Source organism: Grampus griseus, assembly GCF_964374135.1.
Source record: "Grampus griseus genome assembly, chromosome: 1".
NCBI lineage: Eukaryota > Metazoa > Chordata > Mammalia > Artiodactyla > Delphinidae > Grampus > Grampus griseus.
The window spans coordinates 41,748,316-41,773,105 of NC_139017.1; the positions used below are offsets into that span (position 1 = coordinate 41,748,316).

At 38.5% G+C, this 24,790-nt stretch overlaps 1 protein-coding gene across 1 annotated transcript in view; it reads right to left on the minus strand.

Moving 5' to 3' along the window:
* Nucleotides 1-24,790, minus strand: part of PPP2R5A (protein phosphatase 2 regulatory subunit B'alpha) — a 92,737-nt gene that overhangs the window by 62,399 nt on the left and 5,548 nt on the right. The gene's annotated exons all lie outside the window — the stretch shown is intronic.

Genomic DNA, 24,790 nt, shown 5'->3' on the forward strand with positions numbered 1-24,790 from the left:
CAGAATGCACACAAAAAAATCTATAAATCAGTAAGAAAAAGGCAAATAAACCTATAGAAGGGCACATGAAACACAACTGAGCAATCAACATATGAAAAGACATTTAACTACACTGGTAAGGAGAAAAATGTAAATATGTATTATATAAACTATATATATGAATGTATGTATGAAATGCCATACATCACTTCATACCCATTGCATAAGGATGACAAGAAGTGTGGGCAAGACTTCTGCTTCTGGCAGATTAATCTTCCTATAGTAAACTACTGAAAACTGGACAAAATATATGAAATAATTGTTTTCAGATGTTGAAAATCAGGTAGTATGGGACTTCGATCCCTGAGAGAAGGAAAACAGAGTGAGTCCCATAATTGCACCAGTTCTACCTGTTAACACTTTCCAGATTGCAGCATAGGGAGAAGCAATATAGCTTCAAAATAGCCAGCAGCCTTACTGAGCTAAATAGACAGAGTAGATCAGGGCTACTGAGGTGGCTGGAATTTGTATGGAAAAGTACTAGAGAGAAGGTAACTATACAGAAAAGGAATTTTCTACTTTTCTATTTATATTGAAGTAATGATATGATTTTTCTCTTTTATTCTATTTATTCAGCAAATCAGTTTTTAATGTAAACCAGCCTTGGATTCCTGGCATAAATCCCACACGATCATGATGTATCATCCTATGTATATGTTGCTAAATTCAATTTGCTATACTTTTGTATAAGATTTTTCCATCTATGCTCATAAGGGATATTGGTCTGTAATTATCTTTTTTTATAATGTCCTTGACAGGGTTTTTAATGAGGATTCAATTAAATAGATATGACTTATTCAGACTTTTGTTTTTTCTTGTGTCAGTTTGAGAAAGCTGTTTATTAAGGGATTTTCCCAATTCCTCTAAGTTTTCAAATTTACTGGCATTATTACATACCTGTAAGCTATGAAATCCTAGATAATTGTAAAGTACTAATTTTTACTGCAAAAGAAGCTAAATTTTTAGACCACAGGGAGATCAACTTTTAGCAAGACAAGGTTAAGAGCTCCACAGACCTGCTCTCCAGTGAAGCTGATGAAAATCATTTTTAAAACAACCTTTTAAAGCCTCTGGAAATGGTCCTAAGGCAAAAAAGTAAATGAGGAAACATCTATCCAAGAATATCTATGAAAATTTAGTAAGAAAAGCCAGTCTTGGTATCTGAACCAAGACAGCCTCCTCCCAGCTCAGTAGGCAGAAACTCCACTCCAGAGAGGTGCAGTCAAGAACACAAGGCTTGGGGCTTCCCTGTTGGCGCAGTGGTTAAGAGTCCGCCTGCCAATGCGGGGGACACAGGTTTGAGCCCTAGCCTGGGAAGATCCCACATGCTGCAGAGCAACTAAGCCCGTGTGCCGTAACTATTGAGCCTGTGCTCTAGAGCCCGCGAGCCACAACTACTGAGCCTGCATGCCACAACTACTGAAACCCACGTACCTAGAGCCCCTGCTCTGCAACAAGAGAAGCCACCGCAATGAGAAGGCTGCACACCGCAACGAAGAGTAGCCCCCACTCGCCACAACCAGTGAAAGTCTGCGCATAGCAACGAAGACCCAACGCAGCCAAAAATAAAAGTAAAAAATAAATAAATTAAAAAAAAAAAAAGAACACAGGTTCCCTCTACCTCTAGCTCCCAGTCAGACAGCTTTCTTCAGATGTGGAGCAGAATGCTGGCATTTCTCATTCTGCCCACAGCTACCTGTTGCTGAGGCCAATTTCCAGGCCAGTGTAGTTGAAAAGAGGGGCTCCCTTCTTCTGCCCAACCTGTATTTCTGGGACAGAGACTCTATATTTGGTGCAGAACCACTCACTGAGAATACTGGAGCCCTGATTACCTGAGTCTTGGCCTGTAATGCTATGGTTCCATACTGGAAGAGGAAAAACCAAGATCTCAGGCTACTGCCCCCTCTCCACCTCACGTTCAGGTCCTAAAGTGTGTTGTCCCTCAGAGAGAAGTCTGTTATTTTCCCCACCACCAGCTCCAGAGCCCTGGCTCAGAGATTTTGCCTGGGGCAGTGGGGTAGTGGGGAAGCAAGCCATGTCTCTTTCCAAAGACTTCATTTTCAACAGAGCATGGGAAAGTTCAAGCTTAAATTCAAGCTTAACCCCTCAAAACAATGGAGGTTGTGGTAAAAGGTAATGGAGACATTTGCAGATTCAATGAGGATATAAGGCTAAACTCTAGGCTGGCTAGTTTGCAGGTCAACACCAGGGAAAGGAACAGCTTGGAGGAGCCCTCTTGGTGTCAGAACAAATATCAAACACTGATGTCAGGATATATTCCTTCAAAGGAGCCCAAATTTGATTGGATGGCTCTGTAGAACAAGTATGCTCCACAGCATTGTTGAAAACAAGTAAGCAATTAGCTGAAAGTCACTGGAATTTAAAGCTGAGGCTGTGGTCAGGAGAAGACAAAGACAGCCCTGTCACAACTACTGTTATCTCAGGGGGACTACGGGCATACCCAAAGCTGCCTTGCTGAGGAACACCAGAGGCTTAATGCTGTGGTGGAGGAAAACGTCACCCAGTCACTAAACAAACAAACAAACAACAGTAACAGGCCCCAAAGGGTAGGACCAGTACCCAGGGCTGCTAGACTATGTTGTCTAAAATGTCCAGTTTACAACAAAAAAATTACAAGATGTGCAAAGAAACAGGAAAGTATGACCTATACACAAAGGAAAAAAAAAAAGGCAACAGAAACTGCCTGTGAGAGCAATTAGATGTTGGATTTAACAGAAAATGACTTCAAAGCAGCTATTGTAAATATGTTCAAAGAAATAAAGGAAACCATGTTTAAAGAAGTAGAGAAGATGTGACAATGTCAAATCAAATAGAGGATACCAATTAAGAGACAGAATTAACACACACACAGAGAGAAACAAACGGAAATTCTGCATCAAAAAGTATAATAACAAAATGGAAAATTCACCAGAGGGGCTCAACAGTAGATATGACTATCAGAAGAAAGAATTACAGAACTTTGAAGATAGAATGATAGAAATTAGGAAATGAGAAGAACAGAGAGGAAAAAATAAGAGATGAAGAAAAATGAATAGAGCTTCTTGGGACTTCATCAGGTTTGACAAATGCACATAATGGGAGTACCATACGGAGAGGAGAGAAAGGAGCAAAATTTTAAAACTTTGAAGAAATAATGACTGAAAACTTCCCAAATTTATTGAATAACACTAACCTACACATTGAGGAAGCTTAACAAACTCCAAGAAGGAAAAATTCAAGGAGATCCACAAATACACATATCATAGTAAAAATGCTGAAAGTTAAAGACAGGAGAAAATCTTGAAAGCAGCAAAAGAAAAACAGATTGTACAGGGATAAGATTAACAGCTGACTTCTCAGCAGAAACAGTAGAGGCCAGAAAACAGCAGAATAACATATTCAAACTGCTCAAAGAAAAAAGCCATCAACCAAAAATCCTGCAAAGCTCTCTTTAAAAAATGAAGGCAAAATAAAGACATTCCCAGATAAACAAAAAAATGAGAGAATTTATCACTAGCCAACCTTCCTTAAAGGAATTTCTTCAGGCTGAAAGCAAATGACTACAGAAAGTAATTCAAATTCACACACACACACACACACACACACACACACACACAGAGTGTGTGAGCAACAGTAAAGGTAATTATATAATTATAAAAGACAGTATAAATGCATATTTTTTCTTTCTCTCTTAACTGATTTTTTAAATTGTATAAAATAATATGTATACAATGTATTGTTGGGTCCTTAACATATAGATACCTAATATATTTGCCAGTAACAGTACAAAGGAGGTGGGTGGGAGCAAAACTGTACTGGGCTAAAGAAATAACTACTTATGGTAAAACAAGAATTATAACAATGTATGATTGGGTTTGTAACATCAATAAATGTAACTGTATAACAATAATGCCACAAAAAGGAGGAAAAGGAAATAGAGGAATATAGGAGTAATGATTCTATTATCTCACCGGAACTAAATTAATATAAATCTCAAGTTGATTCCAATAAATTAATATGCATATGGTAAGCCCAAGAGCAATCACTAAAAATAAACTAAAAAAGATACAGTGAAAAAAAATTAAACAAACATAAATGCTGAATTGGAAAATATAAACTTAATATTAAAGAAAGCAGTAAAGAGAAAATACAGAACAAAAAAGACATGACATATATATAAAACAAAAAAATACAATGGCAGATATAAATCCAACCATATCAATAACATTAAATACAAATGGATTAAGCAATCCAATCAAAAGGCAGAGATTGTCAGACTGGATTTTTAAAAAAATGACCTAACTATATGCTGTCTCCAAAAGATATACTTTAGCTTCAAAGATATAAACAGATTGAAAGTAAAAGGATGTAAAGTAATATATCATGCAAACAATCACAAGAAAGCTGGAGTGGCTATACTAGTATCAGATAAACAGACTTTAATGCAAACAAAAAAATTTACTAGAAACAAAGAGGGCCATTTTATAATGATAAAATGGTCAACTCATCAGTAAGATGAAACAATTATAAAGATATTTGCACCTACTAACACAATGCCAAAATACATGAAGGAAAAACTGACAACTCAATAATAGTTGGAGACTTCAATATCTCACTATTTTTCTTTTGGCTGCATTGGGTCTTCGTTGTTGCGTGCGGGCTTTCTCTAGTTGTGGCGAGCAGAGGCTAGTCTTCCTTGCGGTGTGTGGGCTTCTCATTGTGGTGGCTTCTCTTGTTGCAGAGCACGGGCTCTAGATGCGCGGGCTTCAGTAGTTGCAGCACGCAGGCTCAGTAGTTGTGGCTCGCGGGCTGTGGAGTGCAGGCTCAGTAGTTGCAGCGCATGGGCTTAGTTGCTCCGAGGCTTGTGGGATCTTCCCAGACCAGGGATCGAACTCATGTCCCCTGCATTGGCAGGCGGATTCTTAACCACTGCGCCACCAGGGAAGTCCAATATCTCACTTTCAATAATGGACAGAACATTGAAGCAGAAAATCAACAGGAAACAGAAGACTTGTTCAACATAATAAACCAACTAGACTTAACAGACTTCTAAAGAACACTACAGAATTTTTATTTACTATAGAACACTCCACCCTATCACAGCAGAATATATATTCTCAAGTGCACATGAAACATTCTCCAGGACCGACCATATGCCAGGTCATAAAACAAACCTCAAAACATCTAAAAACACAGAAATAATACAAAGCATGTTCTCTGACCACAGTGGAATAAAATTATAACTCAATAAAACAGAAAGAATATTTGGAGAATTCAAAAGTAAGAGGAAATTAAACAACACACTATTAAATAACTAGTTGATCAAAGAAGAAATCAAAAGGAAAATCATAACATACTTTGAGACAAATGCAAATGAAGACACAAAACATATGGGATGTAGCTTAAACAGTATTTAGAGGGACAAATATAGCTGTAAATGCCTATATAAGAAAGAATAAAGATCGCAAATCAATAACCTAAGCCTTACAATTGCAAGTGACCAAGAATATCCAAAACAATCTTGAAAACCAATCCTTTGGGGTTAATTCTGAAAGTTAGAGATGATTTACTGCCTTCAGGAGTTTAGAGGCAGGTTGGGAAGGCAAGATATAAAACATAAAAAGAATAAAGTAGAAAGACTCATACTTCCCCATTTCAAAACACACTGCAAAGCAACAGTAATCAATACAGTGTGGTGCTGATTAAGACAGATAGACAGATCAATGGAATAGCATTAAGAGTCCAGAAATAAAATCATGTGCCAACTGATTTTCAACAAAGGAACCAAGACCATTCAATGAGAAAAACATATAGTATTTTCAACAAATAGTGCTGGGACACACACAAAAGAGTAAATTTTAACCTTTACATCACATTCCATACAAAAATTAACTCAAAATGGGTCAAAGACCTAAATGTGAGAACTAAAACCATTAAATTCTGAAAAGAAAACATAAGGGTAGATCTTCATAACCTTGGATTTAGAAAGGATTCTTAGATATGACACCAAAAGCAGTAAGGGAAAAAAAAGATAACTTGGACTTTTCATCAAAATTAAAAACATCTGTGCTTCTAAGGACATCAGCAAGAAAGTGAAAAGACAAAGGGACTTATATCAAGAATATATAAAGAATTCTTACAACTCAATGATAAAAAGACATACAATTCAATTAAAAATTGGGCAAAGGGGCCTCCCTGGTGGCGCAGTGGTTAAGAATCCGCCTGCCAATGTAGGGGACATGAGTTCAATCCCTGGTCTGGGATGTGTGTGGAGCCCACATGCCGTGGAGCAGCTAAGCCTGTGCACCACAACTGCTGAGCCTGCACTCTAGAGTCCGCGAGCCACAACTATTGAGCCCACGTGTCACAACTACTGAAGCCCGTGTGCCTAGAGCCCGTGCTCCGCAACAAGAGAGGCCACATCAACGAGAAGCCTGCGCACTGCAACAAAGACCCAACACAGCCAAAAATAAATAAATAAATTTATTTAAAAAAAAAAATTGGGTAAAGAATCTGAAGAGCCATTTTTCCAAAGAAGGTATAACAAATGGCCAATAAGCACATTAAAAGATGTTTGACATCAATAATCATTAGAGAAATGCAAATCATAACCACAAAGAGATATAACTTCATATCCATTAGGATGGTTATAATCAAAGAGTCAGAATAACAGTGTTGGTGATGATGTGAACGATCAGAACCCTCATACACTGCTGATGAGAATGTAAAACAGTGGGGCTGCAGTAGAAAACCGTGAGGCAGTTTATGAAGTGATTAAACACAGAATTACCACATGACCTAGCAATTCCACTCCTAAGTGTAGGTATACCCTAGAGAAATGAAAACATATGTCTACCCCAAAACTTGTACACAAATATTTATAACAGCATTATTCATAATAACTAAAAGGAGGAAAAAACATAAATGTTCATCCACTGATGAATGGACAAATAAAATGTGGTGTTAAAGCCATTCTATGGAGTATTAATTGGTCATAAAAGGAATGCGGTAATGATACGTACTACAACATGACAAGCTTTGAAAACATTATGCTAAGTGGAAATAAGCAGTCACAAAAGACCGTACGTTATAGGCTTGCATTATTGTAAAATGTCTAGAATAGGGAAATCTATAGAAACAGAATTAGATTAGTGATTGCTTAGGGTAGGGGTGGGAGGGATGAGGGGATAGTGGGGGTAATAGTTAAAGAGTATAGCATTTCTTTTTGAGATGATGAAAATGTTCTAGAATTGACTGTAGTGATGGTAGCACATATCTGTGAATATACCAAAACCCACTGAATTGTACACTTTAAATAGTGAATTGTATGGTACATAAATTATATCTAAATAAAGGTGTTTAAAAAATTTAGTCCAGTCCTGGTCTCTAAAATACTTTCCTATCAAATACCTAAGACATTATTGAAAGAGAGTAAAAGTTTAAAGATCAATTGTAGTTTAAAGATCAAATACACGTAAAAATAACATAAACTTCATTCCACCATAAATGTACAATATATACAATGGATGCTTAGAATACCCTTGTTTTTGTCTTTATGTTGCCTATACTAATTTATAATACTAAATTAGAAATTTTCACGGAACATGTAAATGAAAATTCAAAACCATCACATAAGAGATAATAATAACACAGGCAAAACAGTCTCTGACATAAATCATACCAATGTTTTCTTAGGTCAGTCTCCCAAGGCAATAGAAATAAAAGCAAAAATAAACAAATGGGACCTATTCAAGTTTATAAGCTTTTGCACAGCAAAGGAAACCACAAACAAAAAGACAACCTATGGACTGGGAAAAAATATTAGCAAATGACGCAACTGACAAGGGCTTAATTTCCAAAATAAACAAACAGATCCTACAATTCAATAACAAAAAAAAAAGCAACCCAATTGAAAAATGGGCAGAACACCTAGACATTTCTCCAAAGACAACATACAGATGGCCGAAAGGCACATCGCTAATTTTCAGAGAAATGCAAATCAAAACTACAGTGAGGTACCACCTCACACTGGTCAGAATGGCCATCATTAAAAAGTCTACAAATAATAAATGTTGGAGAAGGTGTGGAGAAAAGGGAACCCTCTTACACTGTTGGGAATGTAAATTGGTGAAGCCACTATGGAAAACAGTATGGAGGCTCCTCAAAAAACTAGGAAGGCCACATGATCCAGCAATCCCACTCCTGGGCATAACTATAAATGTTCATAGAAGCACTATTTACAATAGCCAAGACATGGAAACAACGTGAATCTCCACTAACAGATGAATGGATAAAGAAGATGTGTTATATATATATATATATATATATATATATATATATATATATATATATATATATATATATATATATATAAATACAATGGAATATTACTCAGCCATAAAAAAGAATGAAATAATGCCATTTGCAGCAATATGGATGGACCTAGAGATTATCATACTAAGCAAAGCATGTCAGAAAGACAAAGACAAATACCGTATGATATCACTTGTATGCAGAATCTAAACTATGACACAGATGAACATATCTACAAAACAGAAATAGACTCACAGACATAGAGAACTGACTTGTATTTGCCAAGAGGGAGGGACGAGTTGGGGAGGGAAGGATTGGGGGTTTGGGATTAGCAGACGCAAACTATTATATATAGGATGGATAAACAACAAAGTCCTATTGTATAGTACAGGAAACTATAGTCAATATCCTGTGATAAACCATAATGGAGGAGGAGAGCTTCAAGATGGCAGAAGAGTAAGACACGGAGATCACCTTCCTCCCCACATATACATCAGAAATACATCTACATGTGGAACAACTCCTACAGAACACGCACTGAACGCTGGCAGAAGACCTCAGACTTCCCAAAAGGCAAGAAACTCCCTACGTACCTGGGTAGGGCAAAAGAAAAAAGAAAAAACAGAGACAAAAGAACAGGGACGGGACTTGCACCTCGGGGAGGGAGCTGTGAAGGAGGAAAGGTTTCCACACACTAGGAAGCCCCTTCGTGGGCAGAGACTGCAGGTGGTGGAGTGGGGGAAGCTTCGGAGCCACGGAGGAGAGCGCAGCAACAGTGGTGCGGAGGGCACAGTGGAGACATTCCCGCACAGAGGACTGGTGCCGACCAGCACTCACCAGCCCGAGAGGCTTGTCTGCTCACCCGCGGTGGTGGGCGGGAGCTGGGAGCTGAGGCTCGGGCTTCAGAGGTCGGATCCCAGGGAGAGGACCGGGGCTGGCTGCGTGAACACAGCCTGAAGGGGGCTAGTGCACCACAGCTAGCTGGGAGGGAGTCCGGGGAAAAGTCTGGACCTGCCTAAGAGGCAAGAGACTTTTTCTTGCCTCTTTGTTTCCTGGTGCGCGAGGAGAGGGGATTAAGAGCGCCGCCTAAAGGAGCTCCAGAGACGGGCGCGAGCCGTGGCTATCAGCGCAGACCCCAGAGACGGGCATGAGACGCTAAGGCTGCTGCTGCCGCCACCAAGCAGCCTGTGTGCGAGCACAGGTCCCGCTCCACACCTCCCCTCCCGGGAGCCTGTGCAGCCCACCACTGGCAGGGTCCCAGGATCCAGGGACAACTTCCCCAGGAGAACACACGGTGCACCTCGGGCTGGTGCAACATCACGCCGGCCTCTGCCACTGCAGGCTCGCCCCGCACGCAGTGCCCCTCCCTCCCCCTGACCTGAGTGAGCCAGAGCCCCCGAATCAGCTGCTCCTTTAACCCCATCCTGTCTGAGAGGGAACAGATGCCCTCAGGCGACCTACTCGCAGAGGTAGGTCCAAATCCAAAGCTGAACCGTGGGAGCTGTGCAAACAAATAAGAGAAAGGGAAATCTCTCTTAGCAGCCTCAGAAACAGCAGATTAAATCTCCACAATCAACTTGATGTACCCTGCATCTCTGGAATACCTGAATAGATAACGAATCATCCCAAATTGAGGAGGTGGACGTTGGGAGCAATGATATATATATATTTTCCCCTTTTTCTCTTTTTGTGAGTGTGTACGTGTATGCTTCTGTGTGTGATTCTGTCTGTATAGCTTTGCTTTTACCATTTGTCCTAAGATTCTGTCTGTCCGTTTTGGGGTTTTTTTAATTACTTAAAAATTTTTTTTCTTAATAATTATTTTTTATTTTAATTACTTTATTTTATCTTCTTTCTTTCTTCCTTTTCTCCCTTTTATTCTGAGCCGTGTGGAGGACAGGTTCTTGGTGTTCCAGCCAGATGTCAGGGCTGTGCCACTGAGGCGGGAGAGCCAAGTTTAGGACACTGGTCCACAAGACACCTCCCAGCTCCATGTAATATCAAACGGCAAAAATCTCCCAGAGATCTCCATCTCAATGCCAAGACCCAGCTCCACTCAAAACCAGCAAGCTACAGTGCTGGACATCTTATGCCAAACAACTAGCAAGACAGGAAAAACCCCATCCATTAGCACAGAGGCTGCCTAAAACCATAATAAGGCCACAGACACCCTAAAACACACCACCAGACGTGGACCTGCCCACCAGAAAGACAAGATCCAGCCTCATCCGCCAGAAAACAGGCACTAGGCCCCTCCACCAGGAAGCCTACACAATGCACTGAACCAACCTTAGCCACTGGGAATAGACACCAAAAACAATGGGAACTACGAACGTGCAGCCTGCAAAAAGGAGACCCCAAACACAGTAAGTTAAGCAAAGTGACAAGACAGAGAAACACACAGCAGATGAAGGAGCAAGGCAAAAACCCACCAGACCTAACAAGTGAAGAGGAAATAGGCAGTCTACCTGAAAAAGGATTCAGAATAATGATGGTAAAGATGATCCAAAATCTTCGAAATAGAATGGAGAAAATAAAAGAAACGTTTAACAAGGAACTAGTAGAACTAAAGAGCAAACAAACAGTGATGAACAACACAATAAATGAAATTAAATATTCTCTATAAGGGCTTTCCTGGTGACGCAGTGGGTGATAGTCTGCCTGCCGATGCAGGGGACACGGGTTCATGCCCTGGTCTGGGAAGATCCCACATGCCGCGGAGCGGCTGGGCCCGTGAGCCATGGCCGCTGAGCCTGCGTGTCCGGAACCTGTGCTCTCCAACGGGAGAGGCCACAACAGTGAGAGGCCCGTGTACTGCAAAAAAATAAATTAAAAAAAAATTCTCTAGAAGGGATCAATAGCAGAATAACTTAGGCAGAAGAACAGATAAGTGACCTGGAAGATAAAATAGTGGAAATAACTACTGCAGAGCAGAATAAAGAAAAAAGAATGAAAAGAATTGAGGACAGTCTCAGAGACCTCTGGGACAACATTAAATGTACCAACATTTGAATTATAGGGGTCCCAGAAGAAGAAGAGAAAAAGAAAGGGACTGAGAATATATTTGAAGAGGTTATAGTTGAAAACTTCCCTAATATGGGAAAGGAAATAGTTAATCAAGTCCAGGAAGCACAGAGAATCCCATATAGAATAAATCCAAAGAGAAACACGCCAAGACACATATTAATCAAACTGTCAAAAATTAAATACAAAGAACAAACGTTAAAAGCAGCAAGGGAAAAACAACAAATAACACACAAGGGAATCCCCATAAGGTTTACAGCTGATCTTTCAGCAGAAACTCTGAAAGCCAGAAGGGAATGGCAGGACATATTTAAAGTGATGAAGGAGAAAAACCTACAAGCAAGATTACTCTACCCAGCAAGGATCTCATTCAGATTTGACGGAGAAATAAAAACCTTTACAGACAAGCAAAAGCTAAGGGAATTCAGCACCACCAAACCAGCTTTACGACAAATGCTAAAGGAACTTCTCTAGGCAGGAAACACAAGAGAAGGAATAGGTAATAGGAACAGACATATTGATATTTATTTAAATGTAAACGCATTAAATGCTCCAACCAAAAGACATAGACTGGCTGAATGGATACAAAAACAAGACCCGTATATATGCTGTCTACAAGAGAACCACTTCAGACCTAGGGACATATACAGACTGAAAGTGAGGGGAAGGAAAAAGATATTCCATGCAAATGGAAATCAAAAGAAAGCTGGAGTAGCAATTCTCATATCAGACAAAATAGACTTTAAAACAGAGACTATGACAAGAGACAAAGAAAGACAATACATAATGATCAAGGGATCAATCCAAGAAGAAGATATAACAATTGTAAATATTTATGCACCCAACATAGGAGCACCTCAATACATAAGGCAAATACTAACAGCCATAAAAGGGGAAATCGACAGTAACACAATCATAGTAGGGGACTTTAACACCCCAATTTCACCAATGGACAGATTATCCAAAATGAAAATAAATAAGGAAACACAAGCTTTAAATGATACATTAAACAAGATGGACTTAATTGATATTTATAGGACACTCCATACAAAAACAACAGAATACACATTCTTCTCAAGTGCTCATGGAACATTCTCCAGGATAGATCATATCTTGGGTCACATATCAAGCCTTGGTAAATTTAAGAAAATTGAAATCTTATCAAGTATCTTTTCCGACCACAATGCTATGAGACTAGATATCAATTACAGGAAGAAACCTGTAAGAAATTACAAAGACATGGAGGCTAAAAAACAAACTACTTAACAACCAAGAGATCACTGAAGAAATCAAAGAGGAAATCAAAAAATACCTAGAAACAAATGACAATGCAAACACGACGACCCAAAACCTATGGGATGCAGGAAAAGCAGTTCTAAGAGGGAAGTTTATAACTATACAATCCTATCTTAAGAAAAAAGAAACATCTCAAATAAACAACCTAAACTTACACCTAAAGTAACTAGAGAAAGAAGAACCAAAAAAACCCCAAAGTTAGCAGAAGGAAAGAAATTTCCTTCCTAGTGCATTCCTATACACTAATGATGAGAAATCTGAAAGTGAAATTAAGAAAACACTCCCATTTACCACTGCAACAAAAAGAATAAAATATCTAGGAATAAACCTACCTAAGGAGACAAAAGACCTGTATGCAGAAAATTATAAGACACTGATGAAAGAAATTAAAGATGATACAAATAGATGGAGAGATATACCATGTTCTTGGACTGGAAGAATTAACATTGTGAAAATGACTCTACTACCCAAGGCAATCTACAGATTCAATGCAATCCCTATCAAACTACCACTGGCATTTTTCACAGAACTAGAACAAAAAATTTCACAATTTGTATGGAAACACAAAAGACCCCAAATAGCCAAAGCAATCTTGAGAAAGAAAAACGGAGCTGGAGGAATCAGGCTCCCTGGCTTCAGACTATACTACAAAGCTACAGTAATCTAGACAGTATGGTACTGGCACAAAAACAGAAATGTAGATCAATGGAACAGGATAGAAAGCCCAGAGATAAACCCACACACATATGGTCACCTTATCTTTGATAAAGGAGGCAAGAATATACAGTGGAGAAAAGACAGCCTCTTCAATAAGCGGTGCTGGGAAAACTGGACAGCTACATGTAAAAGAATGAAATTAGAACACTCCCTAACACCATACACAAAAATAAAGTCAAAATGGATTAAAGACCTAAATGTAAGGCCAGACACCATCCAACTCTTAGAGGAGGGCTTCCCTGGTGGCGCAGTGGTTGACAGTCTGCCTGCCGATGCAGGGGACATGGGTTCGTGCCCCGGTCTGGGAAGATCCCACATGCCGCGGAGCGCCTGGGCCTGTGAGCCATGGTCGCTGAGCCTGCACGTCCGGAGCCTGTGCTCCGCAACGGGAGAGGCCACAACAGTGAGAGGCCACAACAGTGAGAGGCCCGCATACCGCAAAAACAAAACCAAAAACAACTCTTAGAGGAAAACACAGGCAGAACACTCTATGACATAAATCACAGCAAGATCCTTTTTGACCCACCTCCTAGAGAAATGGAAATAAAAACAAAAATAAACAAATGGTACCTAATGAAACTTAAAAGCTTTTGCACAGCAAAGAAAACCATAAACAAGACGAAAAGACAACCTTCAGAATGGGAGAAAATATTTGCATATGAAGCAACTGAAAAAGGATTAATCTCCAAAATTTACAAGCAGCTCATGCAGCCCAACATTAAAAAAACAAACAACCCAATCCAAAAATGGGCAGAAGACCTAAACAGACATTTCTCCAAAGAAGATAGACAGATTGCCAACAGACACATGAAAGAATGCTCAACATCATTAATCATTAGGGAAATGCAAATCAAAACTACAATGAGATATCGTCTCACACCCATCAGAACGGCCATCATCAAAAAATCTACAAATAAATGCTGGAGAGGGTGTGGAGAAAAGGGAATCCTCTTGCACTGTTGGTGGGAATGTATATTGATACAGCCACTATGGAGAACAGTACGGACATTCCTTAAAAAACTAAAAATAGAACTACCATATGACCCGGCAATCCCACTACTGGGCATATACCCTAAGAAAACCATAATTCAAAAAAGTCATGTACCAAAATGTTCATTGCAGCTCTATTTACAATAGCCAGGACATGGAAGCAACCTAAGTGTCCATCAACAGATGAATGGATAAAGAAGATGTGGCACATATATACAATGGAATATTACTCAGCCGTAAAAAGGAACGAAACTGAGTTATTTGTAGTGAGGTGGATGGACCTAGAGTCTGTCATACAGAGTGAAGTAAGTCAGAAAGAGAAAAACAAATACAGTATGCTAACACATATATATGGAATCAAAAAAAAAAAAAAAAGGTCATGAAGAACCTAGGGGCAAGATGGGAATAAAGATGCAGACCTACTAGAGAATGGACTTGAGGATACAAGGAGGGGGAAGGGTAAGTTGGGACAAAGTGAGAGAGTGGCATGGACATATAAACACTACCAAACATAAAATAGCTAGCTAGCTAGTGGGAAGCAGCCGCATAGCACAGGGAGATCCGCTCCGGTGCTTTGTGACCACCTAAAGGGGTGGGATAGGGAGGGTGGGAAGGAGGGAGATGCAAGAGGGAGGAGATATGGGGACATATGTATATGTATAACAGATTCACTTTGTTATAAAGCAGAAACTAACACACCAGTGTAAAGCAATTATACTCCAATAAAGATGTTAAAAAAAAAAACCATAATGGGGCTTCCCTGGTGGCGCAGTGGTTGAGAGTCCGCCTGCCCGTGCAGAGGACACGGGTTTGTGCCCCGGTCTGGGAAGATCCCACATGCAGCAGAGCGGCTGGGCCCGTGAGCCATGGCCGCTGAGCCTGCGCGTCCGGAGCCTGTGCTCCGCAACAGGAGAGGCCACAACAGTGAGAGGCCCGCGTACCGCAAAAAAAAAAAAAAACCATAATGAAAAAGAATATATATATGTATAACTGACTCACTTTGCTGTACAGCGGAAATTAACATAACCTTGTAAATCAACTATACTTCAATAAAATTTTTTTAAAAAGAGATAATAATAGTTTATTAACATGGCTATGTAGTATTGGTTTTAATAACAGTTCATTGAATAAAAAAATATTATTTTCAGTACAGGAAGATAATTTTGAGTTTTCCCTCGTAATATAGTTTTGCTGGTACTGTCTCAAATGAATCTTACCAGAAAATCTAGTCTATATTCGGTTCTCTCAAGACCTCAAATATCAAGAACACTAAAATTTTAAAATATTCATTATCATAAAGCCTTCCATTTCTTGTCCATTTTCATAAAAGTCAATGTGATAAACTAAACTTCTTAGGGATAACCCAATTATTTCAAGTTGTTCATTGTTAATCCTCTATTTTACATCTAAGAATAGTTTGAAGTACTAGATATCATAATTTGTAACAGAAATAAGTTTTATAGGTATAATTTTCCTTAAAGAAAAAAGATAACATATTCCCTATTACTGTTGCTCACATACTTGAAATCTAAAGTAGGCTCTCATATAAGATTCGTGCTACAAATTACAGAACAAGCACCGTATCATAGCAACCCAGCAATACCACTACAGTGACACGCTGAGGATGCAATCCAAGATTCTAATTTAAGAAACTGGCACAGAATATAGGACATGCAGCTTTTTTTGGCAATACCCCTAGAACATTAATAACTAAGAGTCTAAAATCAGCTTTTATTTGAAACTTCAGAGGATCAAGCTTTTATAAGGTAACAATGGAAACGTTTATTAACAAATGATTCACAGCATTGTAACTACATATGACTTAGGTAAGGGTCTATGATTTCATTAAAATTGAAAATGGTGGGAAAAATTGTAGATATCACATCTTAGGAATTTGAATACATGAAACCTACCAGTTTGATAATGCATTCTAATATACAAATATATACCATTTTAAGAAAACCCCTAGAATACTATCTAAAACTTTAAAAAGCATAAATATTTACATGCTTTACTCAATTACCATTCAAATACAAATACATTCACAACTACTACACTACAAAAGGGTTAAAATATACTGTTCAATTTTTATTTCAAAAAATTATGTTTCCTCTTGTTATCAAAACCACTTTAAAGGGGCTTCCCTGGTGGCGCAGTGGTTGAGAGTCCGCCTGCCGATGCAGGGGACACGGGTTCGTGCCCGGTCCGGGAAGATCCCACATGCCGCAGAGTGGCTGGGCCCGTGAGCCATGGCCGCTGAGCCTGCGCGCCATGGCCGCTGAGCCTGCGCGTCCGGAGCCTGTGCTCCGCAACTGGAGAGGCCACAACGGTGAGAGGCCCGCGTACCGCAAAAAAAATAAACACTTTAAAGAAGATAAGAACAAGAAATGAAGATGAGCTGGTGGGGCATGTTATATGGATTTCTTGGAATGTAGAACCTTGAGAAGCAGAATACTGAAAAACAGTCTCCTAGAAGAATAAATGGAATATTGTGTCATCTGTTTAATTCAATTTGAATATAAAATCTATTCATTAAATAAAGGTTTTTAGAAGCATCTTTGTTTCATTTGGGACCCTTGGGGAACAAGAAGTGTTTTAAAACAGATCTTTATAGATGGTTTCCATAGCTGTGATGAGGTTCCATCTTGCAGCTAACTCTACCTGCAACTCCTAAGAAACACCTGCTACTGTGTTAGGAAAAGGATTACCTACTTTAACAAGGTGGTTCAAGTCTCTAGGGCAGGGCCTAAGGGCCACAAAACAACCCACCCACTTCCCTCCTCCATCTGACCAGAGACGGGCTTCAGCATGGCGGTGGTGCTGCAAATCCAAGGACCCTGAAATTATATACAAAATATTGTATATGATATTTTCTGAGATGATGGATTTCTTTAATCAGATTTTCTAGGAGATCCATGTATAATCTCCCCAAAATTAAACAACAGTACTCTTAGAAGTTATTTCCTCTCCTTTTAACATAAGGAATTTTCATAATCAAGGTTTAAAATGATTTGACTCAGTATTTCCAAAAATAAAGTTTAATCAGAAACAATTCTAGATTTTAATTTTTTTCTTTCAGAAACATGCTATTTATAGTATTCTATTAAAGTGAAAGTAATGGGTTATAGAACAACATACATTATATGATCTCACTAATGGGAAAATATAGGAAGATGTTCAAAATTTTAGAAGTTTCCTCTGCCTGGGGATTTTTACTTTCTATTGACTTGTCTTTAAGAGTGAGTCTGTAAGTTTTTACAAAAATAATAAAGCCATTATACAAGAAATAGGGTAGTTAAGAATATGACATTTCTCACTGCATAGTCTTTAAATGACTTTATTTTAGAAAACCATGAAAACTGAGACTCACTCATGACTCACAGCAAGTACTGTATCCTAAAATAGTCATTCCTATTCCACAGGAGAAGCTACTTTTCTAGATCTTTTTTTAAAAAAAAGAAGTTCTCAAAATATCAAAATATGATTATGTGTAAGCTTATACAGGTGGTTCAAATTAAAAACAGAATTATCAAAATATATGAAATACCAAAATCAGTGCCTGGGTATCTGGTAGCTAAGTAAAACCTGGGTTATTTTTACCTCTCCTACATGAATGATAGAAATTTCCTATGAAGGAAATATGACTGTGAAAATTAAATGCACCTTAAAAGCATTTCATTGTTACATCTGCTACTTTATTTCCACTTTGGATTCAAATTTAGTCACAAATGTATGTAGAAAACTACTTAGAGAGATGACATATTGTCTAATTTCAGTTTTTCTCAGTTTTCAGGAGAATAAAATCAGTAGAGTGATAGATGAATTGGCCCAAATGACTTTTATATCCAAGTCTCAGTTATCTTGCCCCAATTTATTTTCCTCCCTTGAATTGGGAAATAATGATCAGAAAGACAGTGCTATGTTAATGTGGTCATAGTTTAAAAAAAAAAAGTTTTCAAAAACTGTGTGTACATAGCTTGTGTATAGAACAGAGAAGCAAAAATAAGTAGAATCTAATCAGTCTTGATATTCCATAATAATTCCATAATTCCTCAAAGCTGCTAATTACATATCATTATAACTTTAAGTGAGTAGAGACTCCAAATTATAAATCTAGCTCTGACACAAATGTGCTGAGTGATTAAAAGTTCATTTCATCTTGTTTCTCAGTACTCATTCATAAAACAACTGTTCTCCAATTTCTTCTTCAGAAAAACTTTACATTACTTTAAAAAAGGGAAGAATTGTGCTAAAAGGGAGACCTGCAAAGATCAATGAAGCATTTTTATACCAGAAGAATTTAAAAAATAAAGATCCTCTGCTTTACAGGGTCTTAGAAAAACCTACTTTCAGTACCTGCCCAGGACCTAAAAGAAATCATTATCTCTCTTGTAAGGCTCTCAACTACAAATATTTCTCCTTTGCACTGTTAGAAAATAACATGATAATTTTGCTTTAGTGCAGACAATACATATCTTGGTTTCATATTACAGAGGCCGAATCAATTGAGAAGATGAAGCTATAAATGACTTGCACAAGAATATAACCTACCTGTTTTGGTTTCTTCATCAACAAAATGCTAAATTTGGGGCTGTATGTAAACTATTACTCAATTATAAATCATTATAAATTTGTGAATTACTGCATGACACAAAACGGTGTTTTTCTTTAAATCAATTTAATAGCATTTGCTTCATTATTTCATTCAATAAATATTAAACCAAGTACTGACTGCCTAAATTCTGGGAAGGAAGATATGGATCTCAGGTCCTGGAGCACTTTACTTATAGTCTAAAGGCAGAAAACAGCCAATTAAGTAACTAACCCTACTCATGAACCTGTCCCAACAAATTTTGTAATCTACCTCACACATATACCAAGGACATCTTGCCACTGCGCAATGTCTTATACACAGACATTCCACTGAATGGGGAATATATAATCCCATTTTGCCCAAAAGACCAAGTGGCCAGCATCCCAAACTATGAACATTTTCTAATAAACAACGTTGAAAATCTTTTTTTTTTTTTTTGCGGTACGCGGGCCTCTCACCGTTGTGGCCTCTCCCGTTGCAGAGCACAGGCTCCGGACGCACAGGCCCAGTGGCCATGGCTCACGGGCCCAGCCGCTCTGCAGCATGTGGGATCTTCCCGGACCGGGGCACGAACCCGTATCCCCTGCATCGGCAGGCGGACTCTCAACCACTGCGCCACCAGGGAAGCCCCGTTGAAAATCTTTTAATGAATGTTTAGAAATCATAGAAATTACCAATGGGCACTCTGTGATTCACACATCCAAAATTCTATCTGATGTTTATACCTAGGTTTCCAAAAGACATCTCAAACTTAAAATCTCTAAAATATAACTCTGGATTTTCTCTCTTTATCTGGTTCTTTTTCTAATGTATTCCTTCTCAGTGGTGGTAGACCTATGCAACGCAGCTGTCCAAGCTAAAACACCTGGGAAACATCTTTGGCTCCTACCTTTGCCTGTCCATCTCTCCCAAACAATTCATCAACAAGTCCTAGCTTAGTTATATTGTGAATACATCTCTTTCTCTCCATCTTTACTGCTACCACCCTAGCCCCAGCCACATCATGCCTCATCTAGTCTATTAAAACAACCTCCTAACTGATCCTCCTTCTAAAAATCTTGTTCTGCTACAATCCATTCTCCACCCAGCAGCCAGTGATACATTTTTTTTGTTTTAATTGTCATGCTTCCTGAAAGAGATGTCCATACTTACTGACTTGGCTTTCCCAATTTCCATTCACTCCTCATTTCTCCTTAGAGAAGTCTGGTTTCAAGTCTATCAATCCTCTGAAACCCCTCTAGAGTCACAAATGTTGCCTGAAGACTACCAAACCCATGGAAACATTTCCATTCTTATTTGACTTGTTAGCAGTTCTTCTCACTGTTACTAGCCTCACCCCACTCCCAATTAAAAACATATTTTCTTCCCTTGACTGCCTTGTCTCTACTCTCTCCTGTCTTCCACTCAAGCTGCTGCTCCTTCTTCTTTGATCATCATCTAAATGATGGTATTCCTTGCCCTCTTCTCATTCTATATACATTTTCAGTAAGCAGTTGCATCTCTTCAAATGCCACCTTTAATCTAAAGCTCCTAAATTCTTATTTTTAGCACAGATTTTTCTACTTAGCTCCAGACCCAAATATCTAATTTCCTACTAGACTCTTCACTTCTATTTCCACAGGCACTTCAACCTGTCCCACAGACAACCTGTCCCTGTCTTCTCCCACATCAGATCTTCCACTCTTTTTCCCTTTCAGTAAATTGCTACCATACATCTAGTTGCACAAGTTAGAAATGTATCATCATTGATTTTTCCCTCTCACCAAGTCCCCCTGTGATACCACCTATCCCCACTTAGATAAGGCCACCATCATCTCTTGCCTGGATTACTGTGCCAGCAGCATTAACTAGTATTCTTCACTCTCATCTCCCAATATACTCTTCACACAACTGTCAGGAATAAGTGCAGGACATGGCATCAAGGCTGTTACCTAGACACTGATTGTCGCTCCAGTCTCTTCTCTAGCCAGTTCCCTATTATAATATTCTTTATCACAGCCACATATATTGCTGGCAGTTCCCAACATACGCTATGCTCACCTACCTCTGGGGTTGCCCATACTGTCCTTTAGGTGGACCTCTTAGAACCCATGTGTCTTGGTCTAACACGTCTGGTCTTTCAGGTCTCAGCTTAACCTGTCACCTTCTCCAGGAAGCTTTCCCTGATCTCTCTCCTCACATACCAAAACTGAGTTGGGTCCCTCACACACTCCCCTAGGCTTTCACTGCTTACTCTTATCACAGCACTTGTCTCTAATTGAAACCACCGGCTTACATGTCTATATTTATCCCACCAGACTCTAAGCCCCTAAAGACATTTAATTTTGAAAGAAAAAGCATTCATCATTTTATTCACTTTACTGAGTAAAAGTTTTAATCTCTACAATGGTTCACCTAAAATTTAAGCACTATGAACATCAAAGAGGAAAATATTTCTGTACTAGACTTTGAAAGCAAAGTATGTATCTAGTTTCACAGCAGGCAAACAAAATCTTCTTCCTCTGGCTAATTATAAGAAGAACAGTAGTACAAGTTAAAAAAAAAAAAGCAGGGGCTTCCCTGGTGGCGCAGTGGTTGGGAGTCCGCCTGCCGATGCAGGGGACACGGGTTTGTGCCCCCGTCCGGGGGGATCCCGCAGGCCGCGGAGCAGCTGGGCCCGTGAGCCATGGCTGCTGAGCCTGCACGTCCAGACCCTGTGCTCCGCAACGGGAGAGGCCACAACAGTGAGAGGCCCGCGTACCACAAAAAAAAAAAAAAAGCAAATATATATTCCTATAGAAATTATATTTTATTTTACTTATGACTTCAACAGATGTTTATCTTTAGAAAAGTCTGTTTGGAAAATTATGTTTTAAAAAAACACCCAGTTTTGCTAAATCAAAATTCAGAGCTTATGACAAAAACTGTCTCATCCTTTTGACTTTATCAATTTAGAGGCACAGGATCAACCATGAGTTCAAATAATCATCATCTTCTGGTAACAGCTATAATTCTAGAATACCCATTATCAATGAGTGTGAATCAAAGGCAAATCCAATTAAAAAGAGAAAATGTATCATTTTTAAAGCTATATTTAATATTTTATTATCCTGTACTACAAGTTAAGCCCAGTCATTAAAAAATTCTAGTTTCATACACCTAACATCTTTTTAACTACCGTTTATGCAGTTTCCTCACTAAGCAAAATCTGAGAGAGTATCTAAGAGCTTAAAAACCCTGTACTTCTTCTCCCTACCTTAAAGAAAGCTTTTCTGATGAAATGACAAGATAGCTATTTATTTAGAACAAGAGTGAAACTCATTCCCAATGAAAGCTAAACCAGAATGACTTCTGAGGTCCCATTCAGCACTGGAAGGCTCAACTAGATATAACATCACAATAATGTTACAGTAAATGCAATTAGCATCACCATTCCAGTAGGAGGAGTGAGTTCCCAAGAAATCCCTTGCCTTCAGTATCCAAGTTAGAAATAGGTTCTCTGAATTTTATAATGTGAACCTATCATATTTGGCAAACTACAAAAAAAAAAAATCCTAATAGATTTCTTTAAGAAATCTGATCAAAATTGCAGGATTTCTAAAATTCACCATTACACGAAAAAACCACATAAACAAATTCCTTCAAGGAAAAGTTCAAAAATATATATAAAAAGTGGTTTGAAACTGCTCATTAGTGAATATCCTGCCCAGACAAGCAGAGCTTATTTCACATAAACCTAGCCTGTCATGTAAAACTCTTTCAGTAAAGCATTTAGGTTCCCTATCACATAATAATGCACTGAAAGTAATTATATATTTAAAATCTGTTCCTTTCATCTCCTTCAAGGACATCCTTATAAATAAAGACTGAGCCTCAAATTTAGAAATTACTGGAAACTAGTTATTTCAGTTTACCCGATATTTACATAGTTGTCCACATCTGGAAGTCAACCCAGTATTACTTTTCCACACAGACCTTACACAATACTTTTCCTAGAAATAAATCTATCAATAATGTTACACGTCACTTAAACCAGTCACTGGCAAAGCACAAATACAGCAGCAAACAATCCTTTGTTTCAAACCTACATTTACTATTTATTATCATGGTACTGAAAACCCAAAATTCATAACTTTGAATCAGATTTACGCACAAATATATTAAAACAAAACACAAAACAGAAGAGAACCCATCTGCTGGTAGATAGCACAGAACACCACTGAAGGAAGCATAATCAATAACGGGGGATGTGTGTAGAGGGAGGGCCAACAGGTAATTTCTTAATCAAAACAGTGACTCCGCCTACATGACCACACTTATTATGCACAGAACACCGTATTTGGTACTATAATAGGATATGAAAACACAGATAACTTCTGCTTTCACAAAAATTTTACCATCTCATTCTGGAGGGAGAACATCACTTCATAACTGACACTGACTCAGCACAACAAATCAACAAATACAGGTATCATTCAAACTGGTTAGCAGAAAGGCCAAAGACAAAAGAGAGTTATGGAATATAAGTGGCCCCAGGTCCTTGCTGCCCTACCTTCAGTAAAAAACTGTGGTCAAGATTAAGATGATAGATGTAAAAACACTCTGACGAAAAACATTTCTTTTTCCTTTTTCTTTTTCTTTCTAAAATGCCCTGTTTATTCTGCAAAAATCTGGAATACTTCACAAATCTGTGTGTCATCCTTGGGCAGGAATCATGCTAATCTTCAATAGTTTCAGTTTTAGTATTATGTGCTGCCAAAGCAACCACAAGAAAAACATTACTTGACGCTAAATAAATATAAGGCATGACCAAAAACAGTTATGATCAACAATATCTCATCTGTTCAACATCTAATAGTCAACATATACACTAGTAATATTAGTTCTAAATCTTCAAGAGGCAGAACAATGCTGTGAACATACAGCAAATATCAGCTTTACATTCCAAATTGGTTGGGATTATCATGCTACCCTGAATGATGAGATTAAAACTAGGCAAACTGCTATCATATGTTCTCATTTTTACTTGACAGCTCAGCCACAGCTCTGAAAATCACAGAGAGAAAAAAAAAACACGTGACCACCTTGTATCAAAGGATAATAGCTGATTTTTAATTATGATAACTACAGTAAAATCCAATAGAATCAACTCATCACACCTAAAACTCCAGAATCCAAGAGCACTATCCCCTTCAGGAAAGTAGCTGATTAGCCATAGGGGGCAGCAAAGTTAAGAGAGTGAAAAGTAAATAGCACGAGGTGAAGTGAGGGCAGGAAATGTTAATAGGCTGGGTAATGAGCCGCGAGTATCCAGAGAAAAGGACAAAGTCTCAATTAATGAATTAAATCAATAGACAGATAATGCCAAACCAGTAATTCTCAACCCTGGCTGCATATCAGAATCATCCTGGGAGCTTTCAAAAATACAAATGCCTGCATCCTACCTTAGACCAATTTATTTAGAATCACTTGAGGGTAGGACCCAGGCACTGATGTTTTTTAAAACTCTCTAAGTGCACAGCCAGGGTTGAGAACACTGCTAAACACATAAAATTAAAATAAGGTAGTTTATATCCCCAGCTTTTTACAATTTAAAAAGTTAAAATTGTAAAAACACACAATCTATTATTTCCCAAATGTATGATTTTTGTTGATAAACCTGTCTTTGTCATCCAAAGAGAGGCAATACCTCATTAAAGACTAATTCATTTTTGTGATTTTAGCAGGGGAAAATATTATTCTTACAAGTAAAAATGATTAAACTGAAGGTCAAAGGGGTTAAACAACTAGCCCAAAGCAACTGTGACTCATCAATGATACAGGAAAACAGTTTAAGTG